A 16438-nucleotide genomic window follows, 5' to 3' on the forward strand; every position below is an offset into this window, starting at 1 on the left:
TGCTCTAATAATGTAGCCACATCTGAACCACATCTACCCTGTACCAACACTCTTAAAAGGGCCCCAACATTAACCGGCAGAAAAACATCTCAAAGGACTGCCTCTCCCATAAAAATTTGTCTGCAAGTCCTGGTTGTTCCCCTGCCAACATCCTCGTTTTTTTAGGCAGTGCATACCCAGTCAGTCTAGGACAAGCTTCATCAAAATAAATGTGCTCTGACAGTATAGTTTCAGCACTTGGTGGATTGAACTTTACTACTGCTCACTGCTGCTCTGGAGGTGGCCTTGATACTGTTTATGCTGATCTGAACTCCAAATGTCAACTTATGCCTAGTCCTTACGTTTAATCACTTTGTATGCTAAATTGTGTCGATCTCATTTTATGCTTACCTAGTTAACAACCATGATGGGTGACAATATATTAAGTCTGCCTTTACTACCCGCTTGGGTGCCTGTTTTCTTTGATATAGTACTACTACTGGATACTAAGTATTAATTTCAGTGATTTCCTGTGTCATTGTATGTTTATATGCTCACCCTGGTGTGTTAGAGAGGCTGAGGTTCTTGAAAAAGTTTAGTAAAAGAACATCCTAATCTGTGGCTTCTACAGGGGTAGCACTACATTACAGAGAAATCATCACTGCAGTGCATTGAAGTAATGGCTCCTATTTGGAAGGACTTTGGGAGCAATAGGAAAGTATAACCTGACAAAGTCTGGCAAAGTGGCCCAAAAGGAACAAGCCTGAAACAACTTCTTGAGTGTGTCCTGTAGGAGATCATTGTAGGTTACTCTGATTATATCCTTTTCAGCTTGGCATTGCTAGGAAAGCACAATGTTTGCAAGAGAGTTGTTCTCTAAGAAAACCATTTATATGCTTGCTCGGCAAGGCAAATGTTTGAAGTTTATGAGGTTTAATTTCTTCATTATATAGTTGTAACCAAAGTCTTACTTTATACATCGTTGAGATCTAGAAGGTCCTGGAAAAGATACAGCCATGAAGCTGGAATTGGCTACTGCATTTTCTTCTTTTTACTACCTTTTTTATTAAGTTTATTTTAAAAAATCTTCACGATTGTACCTGCACTGACAGCTAGACCAAAAAATTTGCCAACTTCACTATTTAGTCACTAAAGAAGTCTGGAATAAGCACACTTATGTAACAGCAGCTATAGGCACACATCCTTTGCAGTGGCTCCTGAACTCAGTTATGTTGTTTGTTATGTCATTGACATTTGGCTGCTATGCCTCTGGTAAGGATGCATGATATGACTTTCAACTATGTTCCTGTTTCATTCCTTGGAACTAAAGATGTCATGCTGGCATAGCTACTGGTTGAACCTACGTTACAAGTAGGCCATGGGTTACAAGCAAGATAGGTTATGTAGGTTTGTTCTTAAGTTGAATTTGTATGTAAGTTGGAACAGGTACATTTTGTAAGTGCAACTCAAGCCAACATTTTTTTTTTTACATTTTTCAGATAGCATAAGAAAGGGTAAGCACCCCTGTGATTTTTGTTTTGCTGTAAAATGCACAAATTACACACACTGTAAGCCTGCCCTGTGTTCTGTTTCCCCAAGATTACCACCTAGTGGGGAATGGCTACCTAACATAAACACAACACTTTAATCTGGTTTGTAAGTTTAGATGGCATCCTAGCACTGGACCTTACCTATAAAACATACCCCAGATGTGGCTTCTGTAGGTTACAGGTTGCTGTAGGTTTTGTAGGTGCTGCAGCTAGTGTTGGGTACATTTTGTAACATAATTTTATTATGCAGAATAACAACCCATGAGATTTATCAATATTTCAGAATCATTTTGCTGCTTCATAGTTTGTTTTCTTTATGTCACGCTAACATTTCCATAATAACCTCAAATAATGTGCAGTGCAGCCACAATTATTTTACCATAACATACTGTAGATGGAGCAGTCAATGGTAGTATTCTTCACAAACAAAATATATAGTGAAACATGTATACATATACAGTATACAGTACCTATACAACTTAAAAAAAAAAAAATTATTCAATATATGTAAATAAAAATAAATACAAAATCACAATAAATATCCTTTTTTGCATAAGTCTTCAAAGTAAAATATATAAAAAAATGATCTTGCATGACAGCAGTGCTCCAATAGTCTTCAACAAATATTTGCATGAAGAAAGTGCATCAAACAAAATCTTGCACCACAGTAAACAGTGAACAGTGAACAGTAAGGTCTAAAAATGCTTGTCCCAATGTTGAGTATATAGAGACTCCCATCAACACAAATATATGAAAAGAAAGCTTTGAAACCCCAGAAGGAGGAAGTGGAAGGAGAGAGAGAAGTTCATGCCACATGCCCTGTCCATGCTGCTAATCCCAAACCAGAAGGGTCTTCTATGCAAGTATTCCAATGTTCTAATAGTTTAACTGCAGCTGCTGAGTGTGTATCTGAATCCTTGTAACATGCAGAATATCTCTGTCTTATTATTAGTATCTCACATGCACACTGTCAGATAGTTAGGTCTGTTCTACTGTATGTAGCGGTCACCTTCCAGTATATTAGTCGGTGATCATGTTTATTGCAATAGAGTTTAAATAGAGTTCTTATTATTCTAGTTAACCCTGTCCCTTCTGATTTAGGACCCTAAATAAAATGTTATCCTAGGATTCGATAACCAGCATAGGCTAAAGCCAGGTTAGGCACCCGGTGGACACTTCTGGTAGTTAGAGGTCTAGCTGCATGTCAGATTAGAAACTACTAGAAAGGGATTCAAGCGCAGAGTAGATAGGCTGCCGTTGAGTTGCATTGCCACACCATGGTTTCTGCATGTGAGAAGCTGTGTTTCACACTGATTGGACAATGGCCAGAGGTTCTCCCCATCACAGTAAATCTTGTCTTCAGGTTTCTGACACCAAGACAGATGCTGCATTGTGATTATTCTCAGGGACTCTGCAACTGGATTTTGCTGAAACATTCATCTGGAGGTATTAATTAAGAATCATATACAGTATACCCAGGTATTAGAGCTGCATGATTAATCATTAAAATATCTAAATTCAACCCCCTTCACGATCTTAATCCAGCATTTACACGATTCATTCATGTAAGTGCAGAGCCATTCTCTACTCACTCAGAGCTGTCAAGAAAAAAAAAAAAAGCCAGCAAATGTTTATCAACATTGCTCAGCACTGGCAGATAACTATAAACAAAGGATCTTTTGGCTCTTTTAGATCAAAGGAATGAACTTTGGTGTGTATATAAAAGTTTAACCACCTAAAGATTAAACCTTTTTCTGACACTTGTTGCTTATACGTTAAAATGTGTATTTTCTGATAGAAAATTACTTAGAACCTCCAAACATTATATATATATATTTTTTTAGCAGAGACCCTAGAGAATAAAATAAGTTGGAACAGGTACATTTTGTAAGTGGTTGTAGTAATATTTTATGTCACACTGTATTTGCACAGCGGTCTTTCAAATGCAATTTTTGGGGAAAAAATACGGTTCAATTAATTTAAAAAAACACTAAATAGTAAAGTTTGCCTTATTTTTTTGTATAATGTGAAAGATGATGTTACGCCACGAGAATCGTGAGAGAATCATGATCTTTTTTATAAGCAAAAAAATTATGATTCTCATTTCAGCCAGAATCTTGCAGCTCTACCGAGTATATGTGCGCAATTCCACCAGGACACTTGTTGGTCCCTTGCTGTTAATGTCTGTTTGTAAATTGATTGTATGTACTAATATATAAATATTTTTTATATAAAGTTTGTACTATTGACATACTAGTCTGCTTTTACATACTTATTGTTAATGGTATATGCTGGGCGCAGTAGTTCCTCTGCTCCCAATTACTTTGATTAGATTACTGGTTAATTTTTAGGAATATAACCCCTCTGTTCACAGAAGACCTGTCCTGGGTGGAGGCACTGCCAACTTTATGATTAAAACCCACTCTTTCACTTAGCAAAGGTTCTGGTTTTCTTATTTATCTACAGGTAATATCCGGTTTGGAGGGGCCCATTTCTCATAACCCCGTCCCCCCTTCAAAAGAGGATTACACTTCATTGGCTCATTTTGAACAGTATATAGCATATCCATCAGTGGAATTCCTTTCCATATTACATCTTTACAGCTTTTGACAGTATTCACTTATGCCTAATGCATTCTTTTTTGTGGCATTTCACAAACTGTTCACAGGAAACTAGGTAATGATTAAAGCGAGTCTGAGTAATTTTATTGCCTTAGGCACCTCAATACTTTACCAAATGAATCACTGGAAGCATCCATATACTGATGTAATTAAATTGAAATGTACAATACAGGGAGCAAAGAAAAATGGTGCTAAATTTGATTTAGCTGATCAAATGTTGATAGAAGTGAATTATGTTTTTTGTTAGTAAATACGCCATTAGCTGAAAGTATTTGTTTCCAGCTGGTTATTCATTCTGTCAATAGTTTTCTGAAAGCATTTTAGTTTTAATAATAATTGATTTAGCAATAAAATTCTGCCATCGTTTCCCCTTCATTGCCCGCATAAACAGCCCATATATTCTAAAATGGTCAGTTCTTCAAATATGGTCATATTATTGTTTATATTACAAGACGTAATCACCATAGTGCTACTTTAAAACGCAAATATTTGTTGTGAACTGATACTAATTAAAGTAAAATTCTAGACAAAAACTGTATTTTTCTTTTCTTTAGTCCTGCATACACTGGGAAGATTTAGTTTACCTTCTGTCCTGGAAACTTAGGAGGATGTGACAGAAAACATCCTTAGTGTGTGGGGAAAGCTACCCTCACAATGTGAGATTTAATCTTTGCTCCTGTTTCATCACTTTCTGTCCTGCTGACAACTGTAACTAAGATACATTAATTTTTTTATTTATTTCATGATAAAACCTGCATGATCTCTGCTTTGTTTCTCTATCTATTGTTGCCTAGTAAAACTGCTTACAGACTGTGCAGTGAGTTTGCACAATATTTCTAATGGTTCTGTTTTAAAAACAATATACTTTAATATTTACTTCACAACACAAGTCTGCCTGGTCTCTACCTCCCTAATTGTGGCATAGTTAAACTGCTTATGTACTGTGTATCTAGTCTGTAGAAGATTTCTGCCTTTTATCTCTGAAATAAAACATTTTAATGTTTATTTCCAGATTAAAACCTGCTTGGTCTTGGTGCATGGCTGGCGGCGGAGGAAGATGGCCGCTATCTAACTGAGCTCCACTGAGATAACTTTCACTGAAGCGGCTCAGAGCGACTTATGAAGGTACTGTAGGCATAGATAGGCAAAGGAGGACCCGTAGAAGAAGCGGATCACAATGAGGACCACAAAAAATATACAAATTTAAGTATCAAATTGCCGCTTCTGTGAGGAAAAAAGGCGCTGTTTTACCTCAACACTCTGATGCTGGACAGCAGTCAGTGCACCTCAGAGGGTGTGAGATTATTAGTGCTGACAATGGTGAGTAGTTCAATGACCCAGATATGGTGGAGCAAATTGATGGCCCCAAAAAGCAAAGAAGAAGAATTTCCCCCTCAGAAGAGCTTGCAAGTGGTTCAACACTTAAATATGAAAAGCTGGCTCTTGATAACCCTGTCACAAGATCAGATAAAGACCCATCTTCACCTTAACGTTATAGACCAATCTCATTGCTTAATTTGGACATTAAAATTTATGCCAAAATATTGGCCAATCGCCTACTGGAAATCACCCCTTATTTGATCAGTTCTGACCAAGTGGGATGTGTTAAGGGTCGACAAGCCCCAGATAGCATGAGGATGATCAATCTGATCAACCATGTGGAAAATACACAAACACTTTCTCTGCTCCTAGGTCTGGATGAAGAGAAGGTGTTTGAGAGAGTTCATTGGGACTATGTCTCTAAAACCATGGAGAAATTCGGATTTATGGGATTTACACATGAGATAATTATGTTACTTAATACGCAACCTTCAGAAAAGGTTTCCACCTCTGGAATGTTATCTAAGAACTTTAATCTTACAAATGGTACCAGTCAGGGATGTCCACTTTCACTCAACATCTTTTCTTTGGTGATTGAACCCTTAGCTGAAAGAATTAGGACCAACAAAAGTATTTCAGGAATGAAAATAGGTAATAGAATACAAAAAATTTAGCTATTTGCTGATGAAATAATTCTATCATTAACTAATCACGACAAATCCTTGCATATGGTACAATCAGTACTTGACTCCTTTAGCAGAGTTTTCTATTATAAAATTAACAACAGTAAAAGCGTTGTCCTACCTATGAATATAACCGCCGATATGGCTACCATTCTTAAGGAAAAATTCAATTATAATTGGGACGCACCTTCGCTAACCTACTTAGGAATCAGCTTTACATTTCCCACAAAAAAATTTAAGCAACCAACTTTCCAGCCCAATTGGAATTGATTTTCTAAAGACTGTCAAACATTAAAAAAGCACCTATCCCGGATAGGTAAAATTGCAGCATTTAAAATGTTAATTTTACCCAAGATATCTCTTTATATTCCTACCCATTCCAATGCCCTTAAGTTTTTTTAAAAAACCTGAATATTAAAATAATAAACATAATTTGGACCGATAAAAAAATAATGGCGGCTATAGACCCTTGAGGAGGAGGTAGAATAGCCTGGCTTAACAGTCCATATAAAATGGCTGCTATGTGTGTCTGTGGGAGAGGAGAAGAAAAATTGAAGGCCAAAAACATGACTACTATGCACCCTAGAAAAGGAGGAGGGTAAGGCTGCATTAAAAGTCCATAGCAATGAATGATATGCACACCTGGGGGGGGGGGGGGGAGCAGGAGGATGGAAAGGGCTTATTATCAGCATTTGAGAAATGGTTTGCCAGCCACTTTATTTACTCCTGCTCCATTCACCATTGGCAAGGTAAAAAAGAACCCTGTTCACCAGAACTTCTCCAAACCACATCTTTTAAGTGCGACCAAAAAAGGAAGATTCAGAAAAGGGCATATCACCTATGGCTGTAGGATTTAATGCTTAACCTTTTGCTTCTGCCTGACCTTCACCATGACCATAGAATTCCCCCCCTCTATTTGCTGCTGCCTGCCCTTCCCCCTGCTTTGTGGCATGGAAGGAAGTCTTTTTTATTTTTTAACGTCAAAAACCATCTTTGACTTTAGGCCTGGATGTCCCTCCAATTACTGCTGTCTGCCCCTGTTGTAGAAAGGCAGGCAGCCTAAGTCTGTAAGTTTTCCCCCTGCGGATATGCCCTCCACTTTGGGATATGGATATCATCAGCAACTGCAGCAAAGAGCTTCTTTGTACCACATTCCGAAAGTGCCACATATTTGGTAACCTCTTGCATGGTGGCAGCGTATTCACTGATTTCATATTCCCAATCCCCCTCTTCACTGGGCTCTGGGAAATGTGGGGTGTTTTTGTGTTCTCTGCTTTTTATTAAGCATTTAGGACAATACAGTGTGGTTCTGTTAAAAGAGCTTACAAACTGCACTATTAAAATGTTTTTCCAGTAGGCACTTTGGTATGCAGTTAAGGGGTTTACACTATCTAATCCTATTTATACATTACATTTTTTTTTATTTTTTATATTTTCTTTAAAGTGGAACTTTACCCATAACAACTTGAAAAAAATTATTTTCTTTAGCAAGGAACATACATTCCACATTAATAATATTTTTTTATGCCAGATTGAGTATGTGCTGTAAATTGCCTTCAGCATTGTTCCTGTTTTTTCTTCTTGGAAGCTGCCATTTTGCTCAATCCCAGAGCTCCTGAACAGCAGTAAATCTTTAAGCTGTCGGCAGATGCGCTATTACAAATTTGGTACAGTGCCTAAAAATAGAGAGGAACTGAGCATGTGCAGAGCAGGGTGAGACAGTGTATTACTGGATTTTAAACAATATAGACACTTATGTTTAATGTTTTCCATAGCTAAACCTGCAAAAAGGACCAGCCTAAATTGATCCAGCAGGAATTTTCTGACCAAAGTTCCACACCAAGTTGTAATTAATCAGATTGGGGTGTGACTGCTACTGTTTTTAAGTCAAACAAAATGTAGTCCAGCAACACAGTGCAGAGTGCACAAGGGACAGAACTACAATGGATTTATGTTAGATTCAATAGGCATTTTTGCACTTATCAAACAGATATAACAAATAACTTTCAATTGTATATTTAACAAACTAAAAGGGAGCAAATGAGGGAAGTGCAATATTAAACACTCTCAGCCCGACCTATAGACAAATGACAGTCTGGCAATGGCTTTCCTATCCTCACTGAACATCATATGACATCCAGTCAGGATGCGCAGATCACGCGGCCATGAAGCGCCATGATCTGTCAGTGGCTGTGTCTCGCTGCCGGTACCATGTGACCGCCGTGATGAATCACAGCATGTCACATGACAGTTGTACACAATGGATGGCTTCCTTTCAAGCCATCCAATGTGCACAATTTGTTGCTGGCTGTGATTGGTCAATTTGACCACATGGTATAGACAGGGCCAATCACAGCCCATCTGTACCATGTGATTAGCTTTCAGCTAAATCAGTTTGATTCAGTAAAATGCTTGCTTATAGCAATGTAATGCACTGCTCTAAGCAAACATAATGTGTATAACAACAAAAAAATACTCCATAGAGTAGTATAATTTTACTATGGTAACGTTATATTGCTCTAGTCATAGTGTATTAAAAAAAAAAAAAGTAAAAATAAAATAAAAAGAATGTAATAAAAAAAATAATAATTATAAAACTGTCACCAGCCAGTGTCCCTGATCACCACCACATCAGTTATATGATGACACTGTCATGCACCAGTGACAGTATTAAAAAAAAATGTATGACAAAAAAATTACAACTTCAAAAAACCCACCATGCCTCTTACTAAATACCTTGGACTGTCTACTTGCCTTGGCATTTCAGGCCTCAAGAAAGGAGAAAGTCTATCAGTACATCAGGATTGATACATTTTCAGATATACAGTATACACCATAGTTTGTGGCATTAGTGACTGGTGGATCTTTCTTGGGGGGATGGCAAACAACCACCCCCAAGCGGCTGGCAGCACATCCCCCCGCTCGCTGTCTGCTGGTCAGTCCAGCACTTACCCCATCTAGGTGGTGGGTGGCGGGCAGTGGGCATTGGCTCCTGTGTCCTCTCCTCCATCACGGAGGCTTCCAGTGCGGCTCCATCCCTCCTCCTAGGTGTCCAATAGGATCACCTGCCCTTTCAGCCAATTGGGTGATGGGTCTCAAGACCCACTTCCTGATTGGCCGGGAGGAGGATCAGTGTTACAATAGCGAATATTCATTCACTATTGTAACACAACTGGGTGGGCTTGGTTCACATTCTCTGAGCCCACCCTATTTTGAAGCCTATTAGAGTTACTGGCTCTGGCTCTGGCTCTAATCAGGTGCTTCAACCCCCCCCCCCACCCATTGGTATCCATGCCTCCAGCATCCTGCAAGGAGCCGGACACATGGACGGGCCGCCCCTGGTTTGTGGACTCTATAGCTTTCTTACAGACTAAATAATATACACTGATTTGGATTATTGTCACCAAAGAAGTGTAGCAGAATATATTTTGGCTAAATTCATGAAGAACAATTATTTATTTGCAAAATTTTATAACAGAAATGAAGAACGCGTTTTGTTTCAAAATTTTCAGTCCTCTTTCATTTATTTAGCAAAAAAGAAAAAACCCAGTGGTGATTAAATACCATCAAAAGAAAGCTCTATTTGTGTGAGCAAAATGATATAAAGACACACTCATGGAGCTCGCGGCAGGGTCACGCACGCACCGCCGGTGGCTCGCACGCGTCCACGCGGCGGCAAATTTAAAGGGGTGCAACTGTACGCCCATTTGCCTGTCTGTGCCATTCTGCTGATGTAAATGTTCGTGCGGCAGTTGGCAAGTGGTTAATTCCTTATGTTAATTGTTATCCTTACGTTTCAATGGCAGTCTTACGTATTCTCTAAATGTTGTTCATTCCAGTTGAAGGACTTATTTACCATTCTGTTTGACAGATTAAGAGTTCATTATCTAGATTTTTTTTATGCTGAAGGGATAAGCAGTGTAACATTTTCTCCAATCACATTGCTTGCCAGAGGGGATTGGATTCCTAATATGCTACAAAACAAATAACCCAATCCATAATAATAAAGAATAATAGCCCCATGATTTCTGAGTTAATCATTTCCTTAGATCCTCACTACTAATTGCTACAAAAGTTTAAATGAAAAAAAAAATGCTCAAAAAAAAAAAAAAACATCTGTGTAGTTAATAGCACATTAAACATTATTCTCAAAAATCGGAGATGATTTTGTAAAACAAACTTTGCTGACCTATCTAAAAAATACCCTGACATAAAATAATTACAGTCTTTTAAAGCTAACAATTTATCTGCAGATGGCATGATGGGCTCTGTGGCACTGTTTTTGTAAAACCATACAAACAAATGCACAAAAGAATTTCTTGCATTTTACAAATGTTGATTAATGCTTTCTACTAGAGTATATGATATATGTGTCATTTAAATAAAGAAAATGTAGTATATCATTTGATTAAAACTGAATATAATAAACTATTCAGGATTCAAAATTGTTAAGGTTTTCTTTTTAGACATCCTCCTGACAGTGAGTGTTTTATTGTTATCATTGTTCAGTTTCTCCATTGTCTGCCTGTACTTTGAAATCAAGAACACAAGAGCTGCAATTCAAGTTTATTTATCTTGTTAGGCTTTCAATATTTTTTACTGCTTTTTTGTGACACTTCAGTTTTCAATGCACCATTCTGGGACTCTTATAGTGGAACTTTAGTTAGAAAATTAAGTCCTGATAGATAATTTCAGGCTGGTCCCTTTTGCAGGTATAGCTATGTAAAACAATAATAACAAGGGCCTATATTATTTAAAATCCAGTAATGCCCTGTCTCACCCTGCTCTGCACCTGCTCAGTTGTAGTTGTTTTCTATTCTCATCACTGTGCCTAAAATCAGAGCCACTAGAGGCTGAATAGCTGGCAGCTTTAAGCTTTACTATTGCTAAAGGGGAGAGAAAGCAACAGGAGTAACACAGACTGTGTGGAGGGAACACAGATTAGGGAGGGAGAAAAGAAAAGCAGGAGAGGTGACAGGACAATTCTGCTACCAGGGAGACACAAAAGAGTTAAACGTATGTAGCGCCGCCTTCTGAAGAGCACGCGCTATGTTTTTGAAATTTAATGTTACACCTGCAGTTTGGTTTGGGTATAATTATTCTAAATTTTAACCTCAGCATCAGTCTGACTGGACTATAGGGTGTTCAGCCTGGCCATAGGGGGCACTGTCTCTTCTGGCATACATGGAAACACAGTCTGGTTGGGTGCTTTAAGGTTACTTTCTCTCGGAGCCAGCCCAGTGGGAGTGTCACTCTTGCTGTGCTTTCTGGGAGAGGGTACTTAAGATGTGGATGTCACATGGTTCAGGGTTCTGGTCCAGAAAATATGTTCTGACTCCATGGTCCTGGTCCTCCTGACCAGCCCCCAGGAAGGCTATGGCCTGGGGTACGGATTCACCCAACTTTATGTTTCTGAGCTGGCTAGCCCGAGGTAAGGAAGCTAAGAAAAGGATTTGGAGGTGGTCCGGTGCCGTCTCCGCTTGTGTAGAGGCCCAGCAACTTCGTAGCTATCCAGGGGAGGACTCTTCAGAAGAAGGCCATGCATAAGTTGGCTTCTTAGCAAGAGCCTGGTGAGGCTGAGGGACCTAAGTGAATCCAATTTCGTGAGGTATCACAACAAAGTCTGTGGCAGAGACTTATTCCTACATGTTCTATATGTGACAGAGACTTGTTCCTGATTTAAGCACCCTGTTGGCTGCTAGGCCTTGTGAGAGAGGGACTATACAACTAGAGTGAACATCCAGCTGTGAATGGCTATTCTCTGGATTCAGTCAAAGCAAGCATGTTCTTTACACTAAGACTTTGACACTAAGAGAAACTGAACTTTTCTCCTAACCCTCTGATCCTATATTGAGAGACTGTTCGTTAACTACATTTTTGCAATAAAAATCCCTTTAAGCGGATCTGTCGTCAGTCTCTAAAGTTTCAGGCCATCTACCACGGAAACCCCAATTCAAGGTGAAGAAGGTAACGGTGAGCCCAATCAAACCAGCAGCTCCTCCGGGGGTTAGTGACACACTTATAAGGATAGGCCCGATGCAATTAAAATAAAATAGTTCAACTCACCATAATGCAGAATCAGTGGGAGCCCTGAGCAGTGGCAGCTGGTGCTCCATTTGTTTGGGAAGCGCAAACAAAGCCCCAACCAACCCCATACACCCCCTGTCACTCACCCGCAATAGGGCCTACAGATAGATAGACAGACAGATATTGGGTGGGAGATCAATAGATAGATAGATAGATAGATAGATAGATAGATAGATAGATAGATAGATAGATACTGGGATGGATAGATAGATAAATAGATCACATCTATTCCTATATACTGATCTCCATGTATTTACTGCTGGGATCTGTAGTGGGATTTTTATAGTAGTAGTATCAATATCAATAGTAGTAGTATCAATATCAATTGTAGTAGTAGTAGTAGTATCAATATTATTTACAGCCAGAAATTACCTTTCCATCACCCCATCATCAGAGACATCTCTGCTCCTCAGTCATGTTGTCTCTTCTATGGAGACCAGCACTCACCTGGCAGACAGACCAGGACAGCCCAGCACAGCAGTGACCCCGGCTCCATCCTTCTTCCCATACACGGCTGAGATGGCTCCATTCACTGGCGCTCTGCGGACATACTACGGCTCTCTCATGGCTCTGAGGCAGCATTGTCTTCTCTCGGTGTGACTGTGTAGTCACACAGCAGTAGAGGAGTCCACTCCGTATGCTTCCTCTGCTTGGGTGCACTGGGAGATGAAAGCGGAAGTGACATCATAACTCAAATGTCACTCAAAGCCCTGGCCATCGTAATGTATAGCATATAATATGCGTAAACTACTCGGCACGATGGATCATGCCACAAGGCAAATGAAGCGCTGCATCTTCAATCTCGTGATTGTATAGACGGGGCACTTCCCATAGTGCACTGCGTCCGGCGCCCGAACACAGTGCACTTATGGACCTTTTTTTGATTTGTCTTTCTTTTTTAAAGGGCCAGTTTAAAAAAATATATTTTTGTGACTTTGTGGGGGGGGGGGGGGGGCGGCGCCTGGGTGCCCCCTATGGACAGGCCGCCACTTGCTACCGTCACCTGCCATCAGATGCAGTGTGTCACTCACCCCCATTGCCTGCCATCAGATGCAGATTGTCACTTGCCATGTGACTTGCCACATCCCCTGCCACCAGATGTGGATTGTTACTTGCCAGTGGCTGTGTCCCAGAGTGAGGGTGGGCAGTGATAGATGATGTAATCTCTCTGCTGCCCCGTGTTTTCACAGTGATAGTGGTGTTCTGTCAGACTCTGATGATTCAGGGCGGGCGGTGAGAGATGATGTCAGAAAGTTGCTACTCATCAGAATAGGCCACCAAAGTGACGTTGCATTGCGGCCATCTTGGTACACCCACACTTGTTTGCAGTAAGCCTAGAGTTTGAAGTCAGCAAGCGGACATCTTTATATACCCACGAAGTCTTTTTTTTTACAATTATTTTTAACAGTAAACTCAGTTTATATAGTGAAATATAAGTTGAGTTTACTGTTAATTATAACTGTGAAAAGCAAGACTGGCGGGTGTATAAAGATGTCAGCTTGCCGACTTCTAACTCTAGGCTTACTGTGAACGAGTGCGGGTGTACCAAGATGGCAGCGAAGCAATGTCACTTCAGTTGTTTATTCAGATGTACAGTGGCTTCCTGACAGAACATCTGTCTGCTTGCTCAGTCACACGCCAGCCCGTTCACCAGCCTGACCGCCTGCTGGCATGATTGCTAACTTAATAACCGGCCTGCTCACCAGCCTGGCCGCCTGCTTGCTCGCCCACTGGCCTGCTCAAACACACGCCAGCTCACCCGCTCACTATTTTCTTAGGGGAGCAATTTCCTTGCTGCTCCCCCCTGGATCCGTCCCTGTCATGAATACTAGATATTTTACAACTGGTCTTAGGGGTGTCTGCCTTTTTTTTCTGCCTCTAAATGCCACTCCATGTTAACATACGGGTCCATACACTCATAGGTTTTTAGCAGTGTTTATTGGCAGGAGCTTTTAGAGGCTTTTAGAAGCAGGAAAAAAAAGAGCAGCAGAGTTTGAACAGAAAAAAACGCTTGAAGCTACTAAAAGCAGCTAGAAGCTGCTAAGAGCTTCAAAAGCTGCTTGAGAAATTACCGTATTTATCAGCATATAACACGCACCAGCGTATACCATGCACCCCAAGTTTAGGAGGGAAGTTTAGGGAAAAAATCTTTTAGGAGGAAAGTTTAAAGTGGAAGTAAACTCCCCTATCATTTTCAGCCAAGGAAGCTACCATCTTTGCCTCTGTTTAATCCTCAACTGCTATGGTGCTGCACATGTGATTTGTTATGACACCAGCCATTGGAAGGATTGATAGTTTGGCTGAGAGCACAGCCAATATGCAGTTAGCATTCCCGGCATGCCTTTTTTTTTAAACTGCTTAAATCAATGGGTTTACTTTCACTTTAAGGAAAAAAACTTTTAGGAGGGAAGTTTAAGGAAAAAAACTTACATTTAAATGCCCATAAATGCAGGTTTATCAGTGTCCATCTGTAGCCTTGCCCATCATTGCAGAATGATCAGTGTCTATCTTCAGCCATGCCCAATAGTCTCCATCTGCAGCCATGCCCAATAGTGTCCATCTGCAGCCATGCCCAATAGTCTCCATCTGCAGCCATGCCCAATAGTTTCCATCTGCAGCCATGCCCAATAGTCTCCATCTGCAGCCATGCCCAATAGTGTCCATCTGCAGCCATACCCAATAGTGTATATCTGCAGTCATGCCCAATAGTCTCCATCTGCAGCCATGCCCAATAGTGTCCATCTGCAGCCATGCCCAATAGTGTCAATCTGCAGCCATGCCCAATAGTCTCCATTTGCAGCCATGCCCCATAGTGCCCATCAGCAGCCATGCTCAATTGCAGCATGATCGTCTTTTAAATTGCGACACCGAGAGACAGAGCCAGATGTCCTGTGTCCGCGGCTTCTCTTGGCTCCTCTCGGCTCGTTTTGCAGTCCCGCCCCTTGGCCCGACTCCTATGATTGACACAACACCGGTCCAATGGCGGGATGTAAATGCTAGGAGGCGGGACCGGCCATGTCTGTAAACTGAGCAGAGTAAACAGTACACTTGGCTCGGCTTGGTCTATGTTGGCGACGCTCCTCTTACCCTCAGACAGAGGGGGATTTCCCCTGGGGGATTTTCCTCTGATTTATACGCCGATAAATACGGTAATTAATTTTAATTATTTATAAAAATTATTATAAAAATTATTAATAAAAATTATTGTAAACATTATTTATTCTGGTCAATGAAATGAATTACCGTCCAAGAGCTTGATGCCTGTAAAAGCGCCTAAAAGCTTGTAAAAGCTTTAGATGCTTTTACAAGCATCAGGCTTTTTTCTGCAAAAATGCTGCTGGCTTCTATGAAAATTAAAGTAATTGTAAAGGTTCATTTTTTTAAAAATAACAAACATAAACTGCTTTATGAAATAAATTGATTTGTTCTGTATTTGTAAAAATTATCTTTAATAGTTTTATTTTGCCAGATATTAATGTCAATGTTCTTGTTCTCTGGCACTTAAACTGAAAGTTCCAGCTAGTGCACAGTGAAGGATCAAGTTGTTTGCTCTCCTTCTAATTCTCTCATCCAGTCATGAAAAGCCTTGTATTCTTTTCACTGAATTCCAAGCATTCTGTGTTTGGATGAGAAAAGATCCCTAGTTTACCATTTCCTCCTCTACTCTTGTCTGGACCCATAACACTTCATGTGTTACAATTCCTGTAATAAGTTTATATTGCCTTTCATTCTACAGCAAATTTGCAAAGCAGCACAGTCATCCTGTGAACAGAATAGTTTTAGATGGATATGCAGTTTTAAATTAGTTTTATTTTTTTAAATGTTTTTATTTATTTATTTTTATTTCAACTTTATTTGGTTGTTATAAATAACAAAGCCAACATATATCAAATATTGAAAAAAAAGAATATTCATCAGAACATGTATATGTACAGTATATATATGTAATAACCTCCTACTCCACCCCACCATTCCCCCTTCCCGTTGTTGGTCTCCTTGACCCTTTTTGTCCTGTTCTTATGCTCTGTTTCCTTCCATCACGTATTCTGTTGGTTTCTCTGTGTATTTTTTATTTTTCTTAAAATCTATCCATTTTTCCCATATTCTATTATATCTTTCTTCCTGGCCCTCCTCTCTACTATTAAGATATTCAATATTAAATGTATAATCTATTCTTTGAAATCATTCTTTTATGGTA

The 16438-nt window shown here is 39.8% G+C and overlaps 1 protein-coding gene across 2 annotated transcripts in view; it reads right to left on the reverse strand.

The window, feature by feature from the left end:
- Positions 1-16438, reverse strand: part of FRMPD4 (FERM and PDZ domain containing 4) — a 491089-nt gene that overhangs the window by 413163 nt on the left and 61488 nt on the right. The gene's annotated exons all lie outside the window — the stretch shown is intronic.

The sequence above is a fragment of the Lithobates pipiens genome, unplaced genomic scaffold (assembly GCF_037356315.1).
Source record: "Lithobates pipiens isolate NorthernLeopardFrog02 unplaced genomic scaffold, aLitPip1_a1.2 Scaffold_16, whole genome shotgun sequence".
Classification (NCBI taxonomy): domain Eukaryota; kingdom Metazoa; phylum Chordata; class Amphibia; order Anura; family Ranidae; genus Lithobates; species Lithobates pipiens.